The sequence below is a fragment of the Ovis canadensis genome, chromosome 1 (assembly GCF_042477335.2).
Source record: "Ovis canadensis isolate MfBH-ARS-UI-01 breed Bighorn chromosome 1, ARS-UI_OviCan_v2, whole genome shotgun sequence".
Taxonomy (NCBI): Eukaryota; Metazoa; Chordata; class Mammalia; order Artiodactyla; family Bovidae; genus Ovis; species Ovis canadensis.
In genome coordinates, this window is record NC_091245.1 from 108370701 (window position 1) to 108395160 (window position 24460).

The 24460-nt window shown below is 40.8% G+C and overlaps 1 pseudogene; it reads left to right on the forward strand.

Moving 5' to 3' along the window:
* Positions 1-438: 438 nt before the first annotated feature.
* Positions 439-956, forward strand: LOC138416091 (ER membrane protein complex subunit 5-like; annotated as a pseudogene).
* Positions 957-24460: the final 23504 nt, after the last annotated feature.

Below are 24460 nucleotides of genomic sequence, written 5' to 3' on the forward strand. Positions count from 1 at the left end.
GCATCTGACCTCATGGAAACTGAAAATTCCTCCCAGCCAACTCATATACATGCATTTTAAAAGATTTTATAATATTCCATTGTACAGATATCTCCCATACTGCTCAATGATTTCTGAATGATGGACATGTCCTTTGTTTTCAGGGTTTTGACTTAAAAGGGTACTTTGAATCTATAGAGGGCATCATCCTGGAGGCTTTTGTTTTTACATGAAGATAACATTTTTAATTCCTGGACCTTTTTCCTTGTCATTTCCCCCTTCTTCCCAGCATTCCTGTTTCCGCTTTCTCACGGCTATTCTGTTTTGCCACCCCTGAGACGCTTTGTGCCCAGGGCTTCAGTGACGTCATCTTTTTGCGCTGGGCCGACACCCACCGGTGGAGGAAGGAATGGCTCTGCTGCCCCTCTGCTTCTTTTGTTGGGCTGCTCTTTCGGAGTCATGGCACCGTCGCTATGGAAGGGGCTGGTGGGCACCGGCCTCTTTGCCCTAGCCTACGAGGCTTTTTCCACTGCACAGCATCATTCTTATATGAGATAACAGAAAACGAAGATGAATCACTGCCAATAGGTATAGTTCTTCAGACACTTCTGGCCTTTGCAGATGGTATAGTTCATATTGCAGGGGAGTTTAAAGACATGGATGCCACTTCAGAACTAAAAAATAAACTACATGTATCTCGCTGGGAAGAAGAAAAGGATACTCCACTATCACCACCCATTTATGTTCTTACCAAGAGTCTACCAGGAATCACAGGCGAGGGGCCAAGAAAGAAAGTAGTAAAACAGAACGGTGTTAAGACATTTGACACACTAAGGAATCACCCATCATTTTATGTATTTAATCATCATGGTCGAGTACTGTTCTGGCCTTCAGATACAACAAATTTTTCAAACCAAAATCCATTGTCCTCTAACACATCATTGAAGTTACGAAAACTTGAATCACTGCGTTGTTAAGATTTTTAAAAATTATAATAACAGGACAGGACACAAAGCTGAAATATTGGAGTTTGGGATACAGAACACTCCCCCATCAGTATTTATATTGATTGCTCAGACCTAATTAAAAAAGTCTACAACCCTTATTTGTACACTGTTAATCAAGTCATTAATGCAGTATAAGTTACCTGTGAAATGAGTCTTTGATCTTTCATAGACAGAATTCTTTTTTCATTTGAAACAAATTCACAGTTTTTGTAAAAGTCACTGTTTTGAGCACATTTCTTTGAAAAATGTTGATGGTTTTGTAATTATTTATTTTCTTAGATTTCTTTTGCACTACAGTTTTTAGGGTCCTTTTGGAAATAGTGTGACTACTGCATTTTGCAGCATGAATGGTAGTAAATGGTCTTAAGTTCTTAACAATAAATAGATTTCTCTAAAGAGACCAAAATGGTGACTTATCAGTTTTTCTTATGCCCCCCAAAAGTGGCTCTGCTTCAGCAGATACTTGCCAGTTTTTAATTTATCCATGAATTCTCGCCCTACCCCACTCCCATATACCTCTTAACATCAGCTGTCTTGTTTAATCACTTCTCTGGGGTTCAGTGTGCAGTGAGCAATTTTTGTGTCAGAAATCCCCTGTCATAACAAATAGATTTAACAAACTCAACTTACGTAAAGCTACCTGTGTTCTCTTCATATATCTGTAAAAAGATGTCCCTAAATGATTATGTAGTGTAAGGATAGTTGAAGATAGACCAGAAAGACTATCCGTGAATTAATTATTCTGCCTGTGTAGAAGAATAGTAATCACTGAAGAAAACTGACCAGTTGTTACCAGTTTAACTTATTCAACTTAAACTGATTAGCCAGTTTAACTTATTCAAAGCCTCTGTTATTTTATTCCATACTAAACTAGTGAATTAGTTGGAGAAGGCAATGGCACCCCACTCCAGTACTCTTGCCTGGAAAATCTCATGGATGGAGGAGCCTGGTAGGCTGCAGTCCATGGGGTCGCTAAGAGTCGGACATGACTGAGTGACTTCACTTTCACTTTTCACTTTCATGCATTGGAGAAGGACATGGCAACCCACTCCAGTACTCTTGCCTAGAGAATCCCAGGGATGGGGGATCCTGGTGGGCTGCCGTCTATAGGGTCGCACAGAGTTGGACACGACTGAAGTGACTTAGCAGCAGCAGCAGCAACATTTTTAAAGCATTACAGAAGAAAACTGACACTGAAGTGAAATACAAACTTCATAAGTCCTTTTGAGATAAATTGAAGACTTTAAGGTACCTTCTCCTTTGTGATGATCTGCAAGGAGCTGAGCTTCCCCACTACCTCCAGGCCCTCCTGGCCTCCCTGTTACTGCAGCAGAAGCAGCCTCACCTCCTTGGAAATACTTCCTTTAGTGCAGCCAAAGATGTTGTAGCTAAGGGTCCCAGGCTCACCACAGCCAACAGCCATTTTGTTTTTCCATTCACACTAGGACTCTAAACCAATGCACAGCATTTGCTAAATTAGAACAGAGTTCTTTGTATGTTTTGTTCACTAAAGATATCAAACAATGAAAGGAGGCCCTGTCTCAAGCTTTCTCCACAATCTCTCTCCCTCCCAGGTGCCCGTGTTACTCACTGAGGTGAATCCTAGGAGCCAGGAGGCCCAGCAGAGGTGGGGGCATTCTGAGCAGGGCCTCATCACAAGCTGCCAGTGTGTTCTGCTGCAGAGGAAGCATTGATAGAGGTGGCTGCAAGAGAAGAGGAAATAGTCATCTGGAATAGGCTCCCCTATCCTCACCTCTCTCTCTGACTCTTGACCAGTGGAGATGCTCCCCTTATGTCCTACACAACTTTTCCTTACAACATATATTAGCATTCCAGTTTCCTTTTTGGTATTATATTTATTTATTTTAATTGGAGGTTAATTACTTTACAATATTGTATTGGTTTTGCCATACATCAACATGTATCCACCAAAGGTATACACATGTTCCCCATCCTGAACCCCCTCCCTCCTCCCTCCCTGTACCATCCCTCTGGGTCGTCCCAGTGCACCAGCCCCAAGCATCCAGTATCATGCATTGAACCTGGGCTGGCGACTTGTTTCATATATGATATTATACATGTTTCAATGCCATTCTCCCAAATCATCCCACCCTCTCCCTCTCCCACAGAGTCCAAAAGACTGTTGTATACATCTGTGTCTCTTTTGCTATCTCGCATACAGGGTTATCATTACCATCTTTCTAAATTCCATATATATGCATTAGTATACTGTATTGGTGTTTTTCTTTCTGGCTTACTTCACTTTGTATAATAGGTTCCAGTTTCATCCACCTCATTAGAACTGATTCAAATGTATTCAATGGCTGAGTAATACTCCATTGTGTATATGTACCACCACTTTCTTATCCATTCATCTGCTGATGGACATCTAGGTTGCTTCCATGTCCTGGCTATTATAAACAGTGCTGCGATGAACATTGGGGTACAAGTGTCTCTTTCAATTCTGATTTCCTCCGTGTGTATGCCCAGCAGTGCGATTGCTGGGTCATAAGGCAGTTCTATTTCCAGTTTTTTAAGGAATCTCCACACTGTTCTCCATAGTGGCTGTACTAGTTTGCATTCCCACCAAGAGTGTAAGAGAGTTCCCTTTTCTCCACACCCTCTCCAGCATTTATTGCTTGTAGACTTTTGGATCGCTGCCATTCTGACTGGCGTGAAATGGTACCTCATTGTGGTTTTGATTTGTATTTCTCTATAATGAGTGATGCTGAGCATCTTTTCATGTGTTTGTTAGCCATCTGTATGTCTTCTTTGGACTAGAGCTAATCAATGAATATAGTAAAGTTTCAGGATATAAAATCAACACACAGAAATCCCTTGCATTCCTATACACTAATAATGAGAAAATAGAGAAATTAAGGAAACATTCCATTCACCATTGCAACGAAAATAGTAACATACTTAAGAATTTATCTACCTAAAGAAACTAAAGACCTATATATATAAAACTATAAAACTATAAAACACTGGTGAAAGAAATCAAAGGGGACACTAATAGATGGAGAAATATACCATGTTCATGGATCGGAAGAATCAATATAGTGAAAATGAGTATACTATCTTTTTGGTATTATATTTAACTTAGTGAAAAAGTGAATAGATTCTTCTCCTATGGAAAATAAATGAAAAAGCATATTTATTGCATGTTTCATTAGGCAACGTATGTACTGTTTGTTTTATGGTGAAAATTAAGCAGTATCAGCTGGTTTACCTAGGTATAAGAAAAAATATTGAAAAATTATCTGCTACTGTACAACAAATTCTCCTTTCCTTTTCCAACACCACAAATACTTCCCCAATAAAAACAAAGCAGCCTTCTATTTTACTCAATTTTAAAATGCAAATAGAGAAAACTGTGTCGCTTCTGTCTCTTCCCTTCCTTCTCTCTAACTTAGCTAGCAATCTCTACCTACATTAGATTCCCAAAGACCAGAGGGAAGCAAGGAAATATTTCATGTCTAATCCACAGCTTCTACAAACAACACACATACACAAATACATACATAAGTACACGTGTAAACATCAGATCCGATCCACACAGCAGTGTGAATTATTACTAAGGCCATCCCCCACACACCCAGATTGTAAGTTAAAAAGAGGATTCTAAGTACTTAAAAATGTTGTAATCTTCCAGATGTATGAGGAGCAGAGTTTTTCTCTGAATTGGTCGGGGAACCTACTAAACTGAGCTCCTTCCTCTATAGATTTCTATAACCTCAGCTTCTAGTGACAGCTTGCTGCTTCTGCTGCTGCTGCTGCTAAGTCGCTTCAGTCGTGTCCGACTCTGTGCGACCCCATAGATGGCAGCCCATCAGGCTCCCCCATCCCTGGGATTCTCCAGGCAAAAACACTGGAGTGGGTTGCCATTTCCTTCTCCAATGCATGAAAGTGAAAAGTGAGAGTGAAGTTGCTCAGTCATGTCTGACTCTCAGCGACCCCATGGACTGCAGCCCACCAGGCTCCTCTGTCCTTGGGATTTTCCAGGCAAGAGCTAGTTGACAGCAAGTAAGAAGGAACCATTCCACAGGAAACAAGCTGCATTAACTAAAGTATATAGTGATATTATTAAATACTCTGAAATCCTTGGATGAAGTGCCACGACTTTAATTTTAAAAACACGATTCATATTTTTAATACAGACTGAATGGTAATGGGATGGATCAGGAATTAGAAGTGAGTACATAAGATGAGGATAAACCCTCAAAGCCTAGTGGGCTCTATTCCACTAGGGCTCTGCTGAATCCTCATCCACTATGCAGAACTTGCTAGATGAATCTCCATCTCCACAGACATCTTCAAGAACCACTCAAACCCCTACAACCTGGTATTAAAACTTTTAAAATGATAGTTCATATCTCTCACTAGTATATAAAAGTATGTTTTTCCTCCATTGACCTTTCTTTTTGTAATCTTACTAAACTTAATAGTTCAAGAAGGTTTTCTACATAGATAAACAATGAAAGTGAAAGTCACTCAGTCATGTCCACCTCTTTGAGACCCCATGGACTATACAGTCCGTGAAATTCTCCAGGCCAGGATACTGCGGCGGGTAGCCGTTCCCTTCTCAAGGGGATCTTCCCAACCAAGGGACCGAACACAGGTGTCCCACATTGCAGGCGGATTCTTTACCAGCTGAGCTATCAGGGAAGCCATATAGATAAGCATTTTGCCTACAAATAATGATTGGTTCCCCTTCCCCTTTCTAATCTTTGTAGACTTCTTATTTGCCGTAAAGGATAAATAGAAAATTCAGTACAATGTAGGATACAAGTGGCTTAATGGAGATCTTTTTGCTTCCAAACTAAGTGAAAACTTGCCATTTTTCACAATGAAGTATGATGTTTAACTATATTTAAAAATATACATGGGAATCCCTGGTGGCTCGCCAGTAAAGAATCCTCTTTAATCCAGGAGATGCGGCTTCCATTCCTGTGTTCAGAAAGAACATCTCCATTTCCCTGGAGAAGGAAATGGCAACCCACTCCAGTATTCTTGCCTGGAAAATCTCATGGACATAGGAGCCTGGTGGTCTATAGTGCATGGGGTCACAAGAGTCGGACATGACTTAGTGACTAAATTACCACCTTCACAAAAATACATGTATCTGTTTTAAGATTAATAGTTTTAAAAACTACTTTATTTATTTATTTTAATTGGAGGGTAATTGCATGTTGTTCATTGCAGCACTGTTTACATGGAAGCAACCTAGATGCCCATCAGCAGATGAATGGATAAGGAAGTTGAGGTACATATATACAGTGGAATATTTCTTAGCTATAAAAGGAATCATATTTGAATCAGTTCTAATGAGGTAGATTAACCTAGAGCCTATTATATAGAGTGAAGTAAGTCAGAAAGAGAAATGCAAATATTGTATGTTAATGCATATGTATGGAATCTAGAAAGATGGCACTTATGGTTTATTAGTTTTATTGGTTTCTGCTCTTATCAGTTCAGTTCAGTCTCTCAGTCATGTCCGACTCTTTGTGACCCCATGAATCACAGCATGCCAGGCCTCCCTGTCCATCACCAACTCCCAGAGTTCACTCAGATTCACTTCCATCGAATCAGTGATGCCATCCAGCCATCTCATCCTCGGTCGTCCCCTTCTCCTCCTGCCCCCAATTTCTCCCAGCATCAGAGTCTTTTCCAATGAGTCAACTCTTCACATGAGGCGGCCAAAGTACTGGAGCTTCAGCTTTAGCATCATTCCTTCCAAAGAAATCCCAGGGCTGATCTCCTTCAGAATGGACTGGTTGGATCTCCTGGCAATCCAAGGGACTCTCAAGAGTCTTCTCCAATACCACAGTTCAAAAGCATCAATTCTTCAGCGCTCAGCCTTCTTCACAGTCCAACTCTCACATCCATACATGACCACAGGAAAAACCATAGCCTTGACTAGACGGACCTTAGTTGGCAAGGTAATGTCTCTGCTTTTGAATATGCTATCTAGTTTGGTCATATTTATCCTTTTCTTCTTTCTGCTTCCTCAGTGTTTTAACTTTTCTTTTCTTTTTCTAGTTACTAAAGTTTAGAGCTAAATTATTAAGAACATATATTTTTCCCCTAATATAAGTCTTTAACTCTACAAATTCCCCTCTAAGTACTGCTGTAAATTCAGCCCACAAATTTTGATACATTATATTTTCGGTTCAGCTCAGTTCAGTTGCTCAGTCATGTCCGACTCTTTGTGACCCCAAGGATTGTAGCACGTCAGGCTTCCCTGTCCATCACCAACTCCTGGAGCTTGCTCAAACTCATATCCATCAAGTCGGTGATGCCATGCAACCATCTCATTTTAATTTTCACTAAACCAAAATATTTTCTAATTACATTTGAGACTTACTCTTTGTTCCACTGATTATTTAGAAGTGTCTTCTTTGATTTCTGTTTTTGGCTATTCTGTTTTATTTTAATATTGTTTATGGTCAAATTCTTTTTTGACTAGAGGATATACTTTATCATTTCAATCTTTTTCTTTGTCAAGTTTTGCTTATGATCCAATACATGTCTTGACGAACCTTCCATGTGCACTTTAGAAGAAAGTATAGTGTGCTGTTGGGTGGGGTGTTCTATTAATATCAGTCGGTCAAGGTCATTGATGGTGGTGTTTAAATCTTTTCCAATTTTGATTGTTTTCCTTCTACTGGAACCATTACTGGGAGAGGATGTTAAAGTGCCTGACTCTAATTGTGGATTTGTCTGTTTTCCCTTCCAGTTCTGTGGGTTTCCCCTTCTGTTCTTTGAAGCTCTTTTCTTTGGTCCATACGCACTTAGGAATGTTATTACTTGCTGGTGAATTTACCGCATCATCATTACATGACATACATCTTTGACCTTGCTAATTTCTGTGCTCCGAAGTGTACATTCTTGACTTTTATCTATTCTAGCTTTCTTTGAATTACTGCTTGCCTGGTGTATCTGCTTCTTTTCTCTTATTTTAACCTACCTATATAATTAACACTGAAACCATGCCAGATGGAGAAATGTAGATACTAAACTAAAAGGATCTTTTCTTCCCATGTCTGGTGGCTTATCTGCACCCCTAGTTGAAGAGCCCCCTTGTACATCTTCTGTCATCTTCTTGCTTTTACCACATCCCAGGGTGCATGCTGAAAAGTCCCATAATACTTGCATCTCTGTGTTACCCATGGAAGGCCCTTTGGTTTGTCTGACTGCTGATTTTTCTGAGATCCTCTTTCTAAAACCCCTTTTTTAGTTTTTCTTTTTCTCCTGTACTGTCTCAGTGAATAGCATGTTTTTCTTGCTGTCACAGTGACCTTGCATCTGAACATGACTCTCAGAGGTCTACCTACAGCAATCCCCTGCTCCCGGAGCTGCAATAAGAGTGTGGCGATGATAATGGTTCCCTTGGTCTAAAGTTCCAGAACTGGACCAAGTGTTGGAGAAGAGAGATTGAGAAGGCCTGCAAGTGTCAGAATTAGAGGGTCTCCTCATCATTTCAGTCCTTGCTGTGGTTAGAAGGATGAGAATAATTACAAGTGACATTAATGTCATTCATCAATTTTTTAATTCTCTTTCAAACATTTTAATAAAATTTTATAAATAAGGAGACAAAGGGTCAGCAGTAAAAAAAGAGAAAGATTGATAAATATAGACAATGTATCTACCAATCTATCTATCTATCTATTAGTTGATATAGTACAACTAATCATTACTTGTAAAGGCAAAAGGCAGGGGAGGCAGGCCTCAGGACACCTCCCTGAGAAGGCTCTTGTCATTTTAAGTATTAATATTCTTACTTAACTTTATGCTTCTAGACATAAAATATTGAATATGATTAAGCCCCACAAACCTTACTCTATTCTTGCCTCTTGCCCCCTCAATTCAGTTCAGTTCAGTTGCTCAGTTGTGTCCAACTCTTTGCTACCCATGGACTGCAGCACCCCAGGCTTCCCTGTCCATCACCTACTCCCAGAGCTTGCTTAAACTCATGTCCATTGAGTTGGTGATGCCATCCAATCATCTCATCCTCTGTCATCCCCTTCTCCTGCCACTTTCGATCTTTCCCAGCATCAGAGTCTTTTCAAATGAGTCAGTTCTTCACATCAGGTGGCCAAAATATTGGAGTTTCCGCTTCAGCATCAGTTCTTTTAATGAATATTCAGAATTGACTTTCTTTAGGATGCACTGGTTGGATCTCCTTGTAGTCCAAGGGACTCTCAAGAGTCTTCTCCAGTGCCACAGTTCAAAAGCATCAATTCTTCCATGCTCAACTTTCTTTGTAGTCCAACTCTCACATCCATACATGACTACTGGAAAAACCATAGGTTTGACTAGACAGACCTTTGTTGGCAAAGTAATGTCTCTGCTTTTTAATATGCTGTCTTGGTTGGTCATAGTTTTTTTTTTTTTTTTCTTTTTCCCCAAGGAGCAAGCATCTTTCAGTTTCATGGCTGCAGTCACCAGCTGCAGTGATTTTGGAGCCAAAGAAAATAAAGTCTGTAACTGTTTCCAATGTTTTCCCATCTGTTTGGCATGAAGTGATGGGACCAGATGCCATGATATTAGTTTTTTGAATGTTGAGTTTTAAAGCAACTTTTTCACTCTCCTCTTTCACTTTCATTAAGAGGCTCTTTATTTCTTCTTCGCTTTTTGCCATAAGGATGGTGTCATCTGCGTATCTGAGGTTTTTTATATTTCTCTTGGCAATCTTGATTCCAGCCTGTGCTTCATCCAGCCCAGAATGTCACATGATGTATTGTGTGTATGAGTGTCTTACCCCCTCAGACACTGTTTCATCAGTTATTCCCACCTAGTATTATGTCTTCAATTTGTCCTTCTCTGCTCTTTTCTCTTATTCTAAAAATATAGCTGAACCTCTTCCATGAAAGAAAGCATAAACTTATGAAATCTTATGACTTCCCTCCAGTTCCTAACACATCTCTTTCTTGCTCATCAAAGGTAGACTGCCGGGAGCCAGCATGAGGAATTCCACCTGTGACAAGGTCATGTGGCAGAGCTCTGATGGAAAGGCTAATCAGACCTCAGGTTTTTCCCCTGGAATTTCCTGAGCATCCACCCCCCAAAAATAATAATCTGCCTGTTTTTCCACTCTTCTAATAGTCTCTGGAAAAAGTCAAATCAGGGCTTTAGCCTTCTGCATTTGAAAGGGATGTTTCAGTTAAACCCCTCTGATAACTCTCTAGCTTGCCTAACAGGTTCCCCCGACCTCTTACAGCTTGTGAATTGCTTACAGCCCCCCCCAACTGTGAGAGGCACAAAGCTTAAAAGCATCTTAAAGACACAGAGCCTTTTCTAAAGTGTTAAAAATTATATTGGTAGAGGGTTTTCACTGTTGACTCAATGACTGCTGCCAGGCCTCCATATTCTTTATCTTTTAGGCACCTGGGAGGATGTTAATCAATGTAAATGGGATATGGAAAAAGATATATAGTAGTTTTGATGTTAGCAACACTAGACTTTTGAGTTAATTACTTTTCTTTTGTTATAAATCACTGTACTCCTTTCACTTGTTATAAACTGCTGTATCTTTGCTATGTAAGAATGTAACTTTATTTAGTGCTTTCTGAGAATGGCACCAGACTTTGGGAAGATCAACACAAATAAGTCTTTTGGTTGACAAACCCTTATCAGAAAAAAGGCCTTCTGAACAATCGAGGACGGAGCCAGTGGCTGGACTGGTTTCCCCCGTGTCTCTCTCTCTCTCTCTCTCCTTTTCTCCCTTTCCCTCCCTCTCCTCTTTACTTTAATTTCAGGCTGAATTCCCATCTGGGGCGCGGAGGCTCGCCAAGTCTACTTACTTGCCCTGGCTGTTAAGACCCGAGCGAAAGGGAGCCTAAGGCGAGGCACCCTTAGATATTCAAGCGAGTGCCGGTGGCCCAATGTAGATGGTGTAGATGGTACAAATTCCTTGTCTGGAATTTTATTGGTCTTCCATGTAATCCAAGTTATTCAGCCCTCTTTCTTCACTTAATTTTCTTATTACACTATTTCTTCCTAATCTAATCTTATATTAATAAATAAATAAGTTTTTTCCTAGCCGACTCTGTCCACCCTTCGAATTCCTTGGATCCACCAGGGCTGGACCCCAGCAGTTGGTCATAACTTTTCTTCCAAGGAGTAAGTATCTTTTAATTTCATGGCTACAGTCACCATCTGCAGTGGTTTTGGAGCCCAAAAAGATAAAGTCAGCCACTGTTTCCACTGTTTACTCATCTATTTCCCATGAAGTGATGGGACCGGATGCCATGATCTTCGTTTTCTGAACTTTGAGCTTTAAGCAAACTTTTTCACTCTCCTCTTACACTTTCATCAAGAGGCTTTTTAGTTCCTCTTCACTTTCTGCTACAAGGGTGGTGTCGTCTGCATATCTGAGGTTATTGTTATTTCTCCTGGCAATCTTGATTCCAGCTTGTGCTTCTTCCAGCCCAGCGTTTGTCATGATGTACTCTGCATATAAGTTAAATAAGCAGGGTGACAATATACAGCCTTGACGCACTTCTTTTCCTATTTAGAACCAGTCTGTTGTTCCATGTCCAGTTCTAACTGTTGCTTCCTGACCTGTATATAGGTTTCTCAAGAGGCAGGTCAAGTGGTCTGTTATTCCCATCTCTTTCAGTTTTCCACAGTTTCTTGTGATCCACACAGTCAAAGGCTTTGGCATAGTCAGTAAAGCAGAAATAGATATTTTTTTCTGGATCTCTCTTGCTTTTTCCATGATCCAGCCCAAGCTAATACACCGTTACAGTTTTCAGAGGGAGCCTGACTCTGACAAACCCTTGATTTCTGACTCCTAGTTAACATAATTGTGAAACAGTAAAGTTCTGTTGTTTCTAGGTCACCCAAAGTCTGGTATTTTGGTATGACAACCGCAGGAAGTTATACAGGACCCTAAGAAATGTGGAACCCAGGGTCCACACTGAGAAGGCAATAGATATTAAGGCCAGAGGTCTCCAAGCAGCAAGAGGAAATAAACTGCAAGCGGCAGACTTTTTTTTTTTCTTTCTCTACACAAAATTAAAAGAGGCTTCTTTTAATTCTGTGCTGATGACACCTGGTTCTGCCTTGAGCTAAAGTGTTTTTCTGATGGAAATGTTTTTCTTAAACAATGTTAATGAAATTATGTATTTGCTTTGCAATCTGCCTTTCTTCAAAATGGTTCTGCCTGAGTCTAACTTTTTTTCTTTTCTCAAACGTTGGACTCAACAAACCAATATTCATGTCAATTGTTTTATGGCTGAAGGGGTGATGCACCTTGTGCCATCCTGTCTCAAAAATGCATATTGTGGAAAAGGAGCCTGGTGAAACTCCCTCAGCCTTGAGGTTTCTGTCTTATCGGATTGGTAGCTCTCTAACAGACATAAAACACTTTGCTAAAAATTAGCAAACAAGCACTCTTTCTGTCCCCTTCAGATGTCTATGTCAGAAGATTTCCCTATCTCTATTATACTTTAATAAAACTTTGCTATACAGAAGCTCCAAGTGGTCAAGCCTCATCTCTGGCTTCAGATCGAATTCTTCTACTCTGGAGGTCACAAATCCCAGCATAGCACACAGCTCGCAGCACCAACCTGTCAACACTTTGAACCTTTGAAGCCTGCTAACCCCCTGAGGTGTAAGCTCTGGAGTGAAACATACCTGCACTGTGTCCTAAAACCGCCCTTTCCTGCCGATGCAATACTTAGCAAGTTCCTACACTGTCTAATCCTTGAGTTCCTGCATAAGAACAATAGGACAATAATTGCAAACATTCATGGGGCTCCAGTGAGGATTAAGTATGAAGATACATAAAAGGACTCAGCAATACATGTTCAGTTCCCATTACTGTATTACTGTTATTAGGACCTAGTAACTATAGAATTTCCACAGTCAGCTGGATTTCAGCTGACGCTTTCACCACCAGGGGAAGAGGTAGCCCAGCCCCTGAACATGATTTTGGTCATTTCAGCAGCTCCATCAAACACTGAATGTCTCATAATTCTCAGGACATCCCATCAAAGGCAGCAGTTTGAGATTCTTATCCCCATTCAAGGAAGAGGAGATAACATTTTAATTACACTGTGTGGCTTTCTAATTTTAAAAATTTAAGTGGATTATGCTTTCATATGGTTAAATAAAAAGGAAATGGAAACTGAAAATGGAATCTCTGCCTGTCTCTGACTCCCACTGTCCATTTCCCTTCCCACGGGCAGGCACTATCACCAGTTTCCTGAGCATCCATCCAGAGATAATTATGGTTTTACAAGCACATACATACAGATACCTGTATCTTCACATATGTGAGCATGTTTCCCATGGGCTGTTCTACTCTTGCCTATTCTATTAATACACAAGGAGCCTACTCTAGGTCTGTACACAAAGAAGTGACTCATTTAATGTCTGTACACTGTTCTACATGTGATTCTACTTCTGGACTACTTATTGTGGATTGTTGCCTTCTTTTTAATTTCTTTAGTCAGTTTTTTAAAATTATAAAGGTATTATGTGTTTATGGAAAACAATGATGTGATTTATGGAGTCATTTCAAGTAAAATATGTCATTTCGAAATGTGTTGTCTCCAAAGATAAGCACTGTTACTGATGTGTGTTCTTCTGGTCCTTCATCTCTGTAGCCACAAATACTATAAACGCATATGAATTCAGGAGATTAGTATAAATCATTTCAGCATTTCTGATGGCCTATTTAGGTGTCTTTTTCTCCTCCTTTGAATTGGTGGTAATGTTACTGCTTGTTTTTTCATGAATTAATGGGGAAGATAGGACTTCCCTGGTGGCTCAGATGGTAAAGCGTCTGTCTACAATGCAGGAGACCTGGGTTTGAGCCCTGGGTTGGGAAGATCCCCTGGAGAAGGAAATGGCAATCCACTCCAGTACTGTTGCCTGGAAAATCCCACAGACAGAGGAGCCTGGTAGGCTACAGTCTATGGGGTCGCAAAGAGTCAGACACGACTGAGTGACATCACACTTCACTAATGGGGAAGATAAATGCATTCCTTAATGTTTCACTCAACATCACATTCAGATTTAATCTAACATTTAAATACAGATTTTTTTTTGAAAACGAAGAACACCAAAGGGCTATATTAAATCTGTGGCTCAAAGCACAGGTTTTTATTTCAACAAGGGCCATTTGGACCTCCTGAAGGACTGTATTTCAGGCTTCAATGTAACACCTTCCTAAGGGACTTTCACTGGGCAACTGTGATCCAAACAATTCTTTAGTTACTCCCCAAGTACAGAGGCAAGTGGGGGTCATTCTGTGGGGGACAGGGAGAAGAAGCCGGTATTTTCTGCTAAACAGACAGGAACTACAAACCTCTGGCTGAGGCTATCAGTTAGTGATTTATAAAGCACAGCTGAGGGTGGTTTGCAGACCAAGTTTCCACACACTGTGAGAAGTGAGGTTATGTCCTTCACCAGGAGGTGTGGGGACACTGGGTCCTGAGACCCCTTCTTGGAGCAGAGGCAGAGAAAACAGAGGGCCAGACTGGGTTTCCAAAGAGAGGTTTGAAGAAGAGCATCCTTCCCTGCTTGTAGGGCTAAAAAGTGACCACAGCATGGCCAAGGTTCTATTTGAAGGTGTCCTAAACAGGCTCACCAACTGTGAATCCCTAGCAGGACCCAGAAAAGGACAGGACCAGGTGAGGAGACAGAGTACAGGCCATGAAGGACCACAGGAGAGGCCTGCCAGGGTGGGGCCAACCAAATCCTACAGTGTCACAGCATGGAGGGGTCTTGGGGGCTATTCTCTGGTCCCTCTTGTCACAGAGGAGGAAACTCCCCCGGGGGTGAACCTGTCCTGGGTCACACAGGGCAGAGCCACACCTGGCACCAGGGTTCCCCTCTCCCAGCCCAGGGCTTCTCCCCTGCAGGAGCTCCCATCAACTCCCCCATCCTGTCTCTGTCTTCCCCAGGGGCTCTCCTCCCAGCACTGCTGTCCCATCACCAGGATCTGAGCAGCTCCTGGAGTCTCATCCTCTAACTTCCCTCTCCTGGGAAAAGGGGAAGCAAGTAATTAGAGGGGATTAGCAGAGCAGGAACTTCTGGCCAGCCGAGGGTTAAACAGCAGCTCAGCCAGACTCCCCAGTTTCTGTAAAGGAGGGAACCTGGGAGAGAGGAAGCTCTCAGGTTACAGGGAGGATCCACCCCAAAGGGGTGGTGAGCCCAGCTGTGAGGAACATGGAAGAAGATTCAGAAAGAGAAGGACAGCAGCAAAGCTTTGTGATCTACCAAAGATCTAATCTCAAGGAAAATTATGAAGACATGAGAGAAGTTTGTAAGCAAGATAAAGCAAAAATTTATTTTAATAATATAAAATTAAGAACTCAGTAATCAAGATAAAATTTTGTCCACATTTCTGATCGTTCCCCCATCATCACACTAGGAAACCTACAGTTCCCTCTCAACTGCATTTTTGTGTTGTCTCTCTCTGTCTAGAGCCCGCAAAGGCAGGGACTCTTTCTCCTCCTGGTCCTACCAGCAGATACAGTGATACATTGAGTAAATGCTATGATTACTACGGTTAGGGTCCCCACAGGACAAGAACTGTCCTCACCAGCAGCTTCTGTTTCTCTGAGAAATTGGAGTGTGAATTGCTGGCTTCCTTTCCCTCTTCTCCTTCCAAGGTAATGTCCTGGAAAGTGTTAAAGATTTTAAGAATGATAAGGCAAATACTTCAGCACCATCACAGAATCATTTCTTCAAACACCCTCCTCCCCTGATATGTAGAGGAATTTAGGGTTGAAATTCCTTCTCCTGATGCCTCTTCTAGATCACCAAAATTCTACTGAAAACTGTCCACTTCATTTGGTACCAAGGGGGCTAGGGTTAAAGGGGCAACCAATGCGACCCCTCCCCAGTTCCTGGGTGACCTTGAAAAAGCTGCTTTCCTTCTCTGGGTGTGATGGCCTTAGTCTCAGTTGAAAAAATTTAACAAGATTTTTTCCCTCTCTCTGTCTCTTTATGAAGCCCTTTACCTCACTTTCTGACTCTTTCTCTTTTTTATTTTTTAATTGTGAATTTCCAGTCCCAGGGCCTATGGAGGAAACTATAATATCAAACATATTTTTCCAGTTAAACAACACTGGAGAAGTGAAGACAGCCAACATATTACTGTAGATAAAAGTGGTGAGACAAAAACCGAGGAACATACACTCATGACGGACATTAAAGCCCCCTTGGCATGTCAAAAGTAACCTAGCCAAATGAAATATAGTCCTTACTACAATGCTCATTGCTAATCCCAGTTATCCTCTTTTACAAATGCTCTGCAATTTATTAAATTTCATTCATTGCAAGTTCATTGAGTGGCTAGGATATTAACACAAAAATGTATAATAATAAAATTTCCAAGTTTTTGCCAGACTTCATAAATTTTCTTTTGTATTATTTTTTACTTAATTTATATATGCACTGATATAATTTTTCATAAATTTATAGATACACACATCCTTCTTTACGTGATTCTTTTTTATTTTAGTTTCCATTTTTACTCATCTACTTATTCTATCTGCTTTTTCTTAACCTCCCACCCAGTAAACTTTTCCCCCATGAAATACCCCAGTTAGCTAATTATTATGATTTCTCCTGCATTTTCTCCACATTCTTATAAACATGTGGAAATGCGGATATTTACAAATAGCAACAGCTATTGTTTCTTTAAAAGATCAGAGTTTCAATATGTAGAGATTTTTGCATCTTGCTGATAGAAAGTCATGCATCTGACCTTATGGAAATTGGAAATTCTTCTGAGCCAACTGATATACATGCATTTTTAAAAGTTTTATAATATTCCATGGTACAGATACTTCCCATATTGTTCAATCATACCTGAATGATAAACATGTCCCTTATTTTCAGGGTTTTGCCCTAAGAGAGTGCTTTGAATCTATAGAGGGCATCCTCCTCGGGTACTTTTTTACCTGAAGGGAATCTTTTAAAACTTTTTCAGAAGGGAAATGCAAAATTCATAAGCTCTTTTGAGATAAATGAGAGACTTTAAGGGGCCCTCTCCTCTGTGATGATCTGCTTGGAGCTAAACCCCCACCTCCAGTCCCTCCTGCCCAGGCAGCTCCCTATTACTAGCCTCCCTGTTACTGCAGCTGAAGCCAACTCGCCTCTTTGGAAATGTTTCCCTTAACGCAGCCAAAGCTGTTCGAGCTAAGGGTCCCAGCCTCGCTACAGCCCAAGGTCACTTTGTTTTTCCATTCACCCCAAGGTTCTAAAGCAAATGCAGGCTCCTTGCTAAATTATAACAGAGCTGTTTTTATCTTCTGTTCACTAAAGATGTCAGACAAGGAAAGGATACCCTGCCTAACACTCCCCCCAATATCCCTCTCTCCCAGGAGCCAAGGTCACTTACTGAGGAGAAGGCTGGTGAATCCCAGGAGCCAGCAGGCCCAGCAGAGGTGGCAGCTGTCTGAGCAGAACCCCATTGCAGGCTGCTTGCCAGCCTGTTCAGATGCAGAGGAAACTGATGGAGGTAGATGCAAGAGGAAATAGCAGTCTAGAAGAGGTTCCCCAATCCTCACATGTCTCTCTGACCTCTGACCAGTGGAGATGCTCCTCTTATATTCTCTACACTTTCTCATCACAGTCTATATTAGCATTCCTGTTTCCTCTTGGCATTGTATTTAACTTAGTGAAAAAGAAGATAGATACTTCTCCCCAAGCAAATAATGGAGAAGCATATTTATCACATGTTTAGTTAGGCAACGTACATACTATTTGTTTTCTGGTAGAGATTAAAGTAGTATCAGCTGTTTTACCTGGGTCTAAGAACAAATACTGAAAGTGGTCTTCTACTACAAAACAAACTCTTCCTTTCTCCAACACCAGTGTTACCACCCCAACACAAACAAAGCAGCCTGGTATTTGCTCAATGTTTAAATGCAATAAAGTCAAATACAGAATGCTTGGGGCTGGTGCACTGGAATGACCCAGGGGATGGTACGGGGAGGGAGGTGGGAGGGGGGTTCAGGATGGAGAACACGTATATACCCGTGGAGGATTCATGTTGATGTATGGCAAAACCAATACAATATTGTAAAGTAATTAGCCTCCAATTAAAATAAATTTATAATAAAAAAAAGTCAAAGTGTGTCTTTTAGTCTTTTTATTTCTTTAGTCCTTTCATTCTCTCTAGCTTGACTCTCTAGTTTGTGTGAATTATTACTAAGGCCACACCCCACACACCCAGATCACAAGTTAAAAGGAGGATTCCAAGTACTTGAAAGTACTGTAATCTTCCAGAGGCCTGAAGAATAAAATTTTTCTCTGAATTGTGCAGGAAACATACTAAACTGAGCTCCTCCCCCTATATATATCTAGAAGCTGAGCTTTTAGTGACAGTGTGCTAGCGGACAGTGAAAACGAAGGAACAATTTCACAGGAAATAAGGTTCATTAACTATTTTGTTGTTGTTTAGTCACTCAGTCATGTCCAACTCTCTGCAAACCCAAGGACTGTATCCTGCCAGGCTCCTCTATCCAAGGGATTTTCCAGGCAAGAATACTGGAGTGGGCTGCCATTTCCTTCTCCAGGGGATCTTCCCCACTCAGGAATCAAACCCTCATCTCCTGCATCTCCAGCATTAGCAGGCAGATTCTTTACTGCTGAGCCCTTAGGGAAGGCCTAACTGAAGTACATGGTGATATTATTAAATACTCTGAAATCTTTGGAAGAAGTGCCATGACTTTAATTAAAAACATGATTCATATTTTTAATGTATTAATTGAAAGATAATAGAGATGGATTAGGGACTGGAGGTGAGTACATGAGGCCAGAATAAACCCTCAAAGCCTAATGAACTCTGTTCCACCAGTGCCTGGCTGTACCCTCTTGTCAACTATGCAGAATTTGCTAGATGAATCTGCATCTCCATAGACTTCTTCAAGAACCACACAGACTCCCTCAACATTGGATTAAAACTTTTAAAATTTTTCTTCATATCTCACTAGTATATAAAAGTATGTTTTTCCTCCATTGACCTGTCCTTTTGTAGTATTACTAACCTTATTAGTTCAAGAAAATTTTCTACATAGACAAGCATGCTGTCTGCAACAAATGATTGGTTCCTCCTCCCCTTTCCAATCTTTGTAGCTTTTTTTTTTTTTTTAATTTTACCTTAAGGGATAGATAGAGAATTCAGCACAGTGTAGAATAGAAGTGGCTTAATTGGAGATCTTTTTTGTTTCCAAACTAAGTAAAAACTTTCCATTTTCACAATGAAGTATGATCTTAAATTATATTTAAAAATATATATGGAAACCACTGATAGCTCAGTAATAAAGAATCTGCCTGCAATGTAGGAGATGTGGGTTCAATCCCTGGGTTGGGAAGATTCCCCAGAGAAGGAAATGGCAACCCACTCCAGTATTCTTGCCTGGGAAATCTCATGGACAAGGAAGCCTGATGGGCTACAGTCCATGGGGTTGCAGCAGTTAGACATGACTTACCAACTAAACCACCACCACCACAAAACTGTACTTACCTGTTTTTAAATTTATTAATTTTATTGTTTTCTGATCTTGTATTTATTCTTTTCATTTTTCTGCTTGCTCTGTGTTTTTTTCTTTTCTTTTTATGTTTTTCTGGTTTCTAAAGTTTAAAGTATTAATCATATGTATTTTTCTTTCCTAATATAAACCTTTAATTCTATAAATATCTCTCTAAGTAATGCTTTAAATTAAGCCCATGATTTTAGGTTGAATTTATATTTCAATTATACATTATACATTGCATAATGTATATACAGAATATACATTATATTTCCATTTTCACTAAATGCAAATATTTTCTAATTTCATTTTAGACTTTCTCTTTGGTCCACTGATTATTTAGAAGGGTCTTCTTTAACTTTTCTGATAGCTCAGTTAGTAAAGAATCCACCTGCAATGCAGGAGACAATTACTGCCTGCGTTGGGATTTAATGGAGAAGGGATAGGCTACCCATCCCAGTACTCTTGGGCTTCCCTTGTGGCTCAGCTGGTAAAAAATCCGCCTGTGATGTGGGATACCTGAGATCTCCCCAGGGTTGGGAAGATCCCTTGGAAAAGGGAAAGGCTCCCCAATCCAGTATTCTGGCCTAGAGAATTCCATGGACTGTATAGTCCATGGCGTTGCAAATAGTCTCTCACAAAGAGTCGGGCATGACTGAGTGACTTTCACTTTCTTTAATTTCTAAGATTTTGGCTATTCTGTTTTGTTTTCATTATTGTGTACAGTCAAATTCCTTTATGACAAGAGAATAAGATTCATCATTTCAATCATTTTCCTTTGTCAAGGCTTCCTTATGATTCAATACATATCTTAGTGAACTTTCCATAGGCACTTAAGAAGTGTAGTCTGTTGTTGGGTAGGGTGTTCTATTAGTGCCGGTTAGATCAAAGTCATCGATGGTGGTGTTTACGTCTTTTCCAGTTTTGCTTGTTTCCCATCTCCTAGTTCCATTACTGAGATAGTAGTGTTAAAGTGCCTGACTATAACTGTGGATTGGTCTGTGTTCCCTTCCATTTCTGTGAGCTTTCCCTTTCTGTACTGTGAAGCTCTTTTGTTAGATGTACATACATTTAAGATTGTTATTATCTGTTGGTGAACTTACCACTTCATCATGTGACATGCATGACTAATGTTGATCACTTCTCTTTTCTGAAGTCTACATTCCCTGATTTTTAACCATTCTAGCTTTCTTTGAATTAGCGTTTGCATGGTGTCTCTGTTTCTCTTCTCTTATTTTAACCTACCTATATAATTAATATTAAAGCCATGCAGAGAGAAAAATGTGGGTGCTGGGTTAAAAGGGCATTTTGTCCCTGTCCGGTTGCCTATCTGCTCCCCCAGGTAAGGTGCTCCCTTGGACAGCTATTGTCTTCTTGCTTTTACCCCCATCCCAGGGTGTATGTTGAAAAGTCCTATACAAATTTCATCACTATGTTATCCATAAAAAGGCCTTTGGTTTTCCTGACTGCTAATTTTTCTGAGATCCTATCTCTCAAATCTCTTTTTTAGTTTTCCTTTTTCTCCTGTACTATCTCTTCCTTGATAGCTCAGTTGGTAAAAAATCCACCTGCAATGCAGGGGACTCTAGTTCAATTCCTGGGTGGGGAAGATTCCTTGGATAACAGATAGGCTACCCAGTTCAGTATTCTGGCTTGGAGAATACCATGGGCTGTATAGTCCATGGGATCACAAAGAGTTGGACAGGGCTGTAGAAGCAAAGAGCAGGTGATGCAGGCCTCAAGACACCAGAGGAAAATCTCCCTGAAAAGATTCTTGTCATTTTAAGTATTCATTTTTGTATTTAACTTTATGCTTCTAGACATGAAATATTTAATATGCTTATGCCCCATAGGCCTTGCTATATTCTTGCCTCTTACTCCCTCAGACACATTGTTTTATCAATTATTCCCATTAGTATCATGTTTTCATCTTCTCCCTCTCACCTGTCTTTTCTTTTGACAACATGACTGAACCTCTTCCATGAAAGAGAGCAAAAACTTACTAAATTTTATGACTTTCCCCAGTTCCTAATATATCTCTTTCTTGCTCATCACAGGCAGACTTCTTGGAAGAAATATCTACACTCTTTTTGTTTCTATTTATTCAGTTCTCACTCACATTTACCCTTGGATCTCACTGTGCTCATTGTCACTACAAGTTAGGACAGTTTCACCCAGGGAGGGTGCTGATGAGGGCTGAATATCTGTTGGGGTGGTTCTTTCACAGAACTAATTAGAATAAGGGATAAAGATACTGGAGTGAAACTTACAGTAATGTCAGCAAACAAGCCCATTCTTGACTCAACTCAATTTTTTTCATGGAAACCAGGAAAGAACTGAACCAACAGGGCAGGTGTGAGTGCAAGTGTGGAGGATTAATGAAGGATGGAAAAGAAGTAGGGGGAGTAGGAGACAGTAAAGCGAGATAATTACAGAAGGTTCTGGGTAACTTGCATTATGAAAAACCAAGAGAGAGGTAAAAAAGTATAAAATAAATCTCTGAGGACAAAATTGGTAGTTGGAACTGGTTAATCCAAAACTCAAGGCATTCCTGAGCTTGTACACTTTTTGCACTGCAGTGATGAAAAGTTCAAATCATATTTTCCAGACTCATTATGGGTACGATTCCACCAGTTTTTGTGCTCATAGACTTTTCTTTTAGACAGAGCTATATTTGGGTCTAGGCTGGATGGAGGGCATCTATTTTGATGGCACAGATGCTGAGAGAGACAGCATGATTACAGCAAGCATCTTGCGGATTTCTGTTCACAGCAAAGGCAGCAGCTTTTTCAGCAACCCTATTCTGCGGTGTGACTCCAGATGTCATTTCTGGAATCTCGGGCTTGAATTTGTTTCCTCAGTTCAGTTTGGTTGCTCAGTCATGTCTGATTCTTTGTGGACTGCAGCGTGCTAGGCTTCCCTGTCCATCACCAACTCCTGGAGCTTGCTCAAACTCATGTCCATAGAGTCGGTGATGCCATCAAGCCATTTAATCCTCTGTCGTCCCCTTCTCCTCCTGCCTCTAATCTTTCCCCGCAGCAGGGTCTTTTCAAATGAGTCAGTTCTTCGCATCAGGTGGCCAAAGTATTGGAGTTTCAGCTTCAGCATCAGTCCTTCCAATGAATATTCAGGACTGATTTCCTTTAGGATTGACTAGTTTAATCTTGTAGTCCAAGAGAAGGTCCAAGGAAAGTCCAAGAAAAAGTCCAAGCTGTTTCTTCAGCTCTACCAAAAAAAAATCCTTGACCTAAAATACACTGTTTAGTGTATCTTTTTCCCCTAAATCCTGCTAAAGAGTATGAGTAGTCTGCAGCTAAAGACTTTAAGATAAAATAAATCACATCAAAGAGAGTTGAAGGAAATAGAATCTAAAGAAAGAATATGAAATCTCTGATTCAAGTAGATTTAAAAGCCATTAGGATCTGAATATGCTGTTAGCTTATTTCCCATAGTAGGAAAAGACACATAAAACAGCTACATTGTTTTGTATGACAACTAGAGATATCTCCACATTGTGAGGCTGAGTCTCAGAGAAACCATGAGTGACGATAGGTCCTGTGCTCAGGTTAAGGAAATGCTCTTCTGTGTCCATGACAATGAAATAGGAGCTCTGCTGAGGTTTAGTTCTAAAGGGTTAAGGATGGGAGAAGTTTGATATGGACAAATGAGGACATTGCTTAATCTATTCCTGCTAAATCAACATAACAAGTGTTTCCTATGATCTATAGCCAGTCAGTGAAATCACTGTCAATGCCTCCTACATATCTAAAGTATGAAATTCTTTCACCTGTGAGATACAGATGGGTAAATATATGATTACCTTCCATTTTACAAATGGGAAAACTGAGGCTCCATGGACATTAATGGATAAGCCCAGGGTCTGGAAAGTCAGTACCTAACAAAATCAGGAATAGGACCAGGCCTCCGATGCCCTCCCCACACCTGACCTGCTGCCAAGTTTCTTTTTGGATCCAAGTCCCTCTCAGTGCAGTGACTCTTCCACACTAAGATGGTTTCAGACCCTGAGAAGTCACAAGAAGGGAAGACCAGGTCTTTCCCAGGGGTAGCCCTCACCTCTCTCACATCCACCCAGGCAAAGGAACACAGGTCTTATAGCTGTATCTCTGCAGCATCTGAGTAATATGGCAGTCCTTTGTCAACCACAGTCACCTCCCTTGCTCTCAGTGAGTCACGAACAGGCCTGAATCTCCAGCTACAACCCAGACCTGCAAAGGCTGTTGGCCTGAGAAGCCTCAACTGGTCTCTGAGCAGGGCCCTGGGACCTTCACTGTCTGTGAGCTGCAGGATGTTGGACCCTGTCCTCATCCCTGAGTCAGTGAAATGTCCTCCTAGGGAATCTTCAAGTTTAGTTTTCACAGGGTCTTTTAATCTTAGTCTTAACATCCATCCCATCAGTCATGCCAACTACATCACCTCTTAAACCTGAGATGCTCCCCTGGTGGAGGCACTGCTCTCAGCCCTTGCTTGTGCCCACCTACTGCGAGAGCTCCCACCCCACCTCAGTTTATGGGTGAGTCCCCAACTTCAACAGGGTCCCAGGTGGCTCAGTTGTGAAGAATCTGCCTGCCAATGCAGGAAATGCAAGAAATGTGAGTTCATTCCCTAGGTTGGGGAATTCCCCTGGAGGAAGGCATGGCAACCCACTCCAGTATTCTTGCCTGGAAAATTCCATGGTCAGAGGAGACTGGCAGGTAACAGTTCATGGGGTCGCAAAGAGTTGGACATGACTGAGCAACTAAGCACAGTACCTTCAGTGATTCAAGTCTGAAAACTTCCTTCTTACAATATTCAAAACTTTTAGACCCTTGATGCACATTGATGTTGAAAAAATTATGTCAACAATGATATACAACGTAGAGATATACAATGATATACAATGCAAGCTTTCATTAATAATAAAAGACTCCCTGTCTGGGGACAGGTAGCTAATCATAGACCTGAGCATCACCT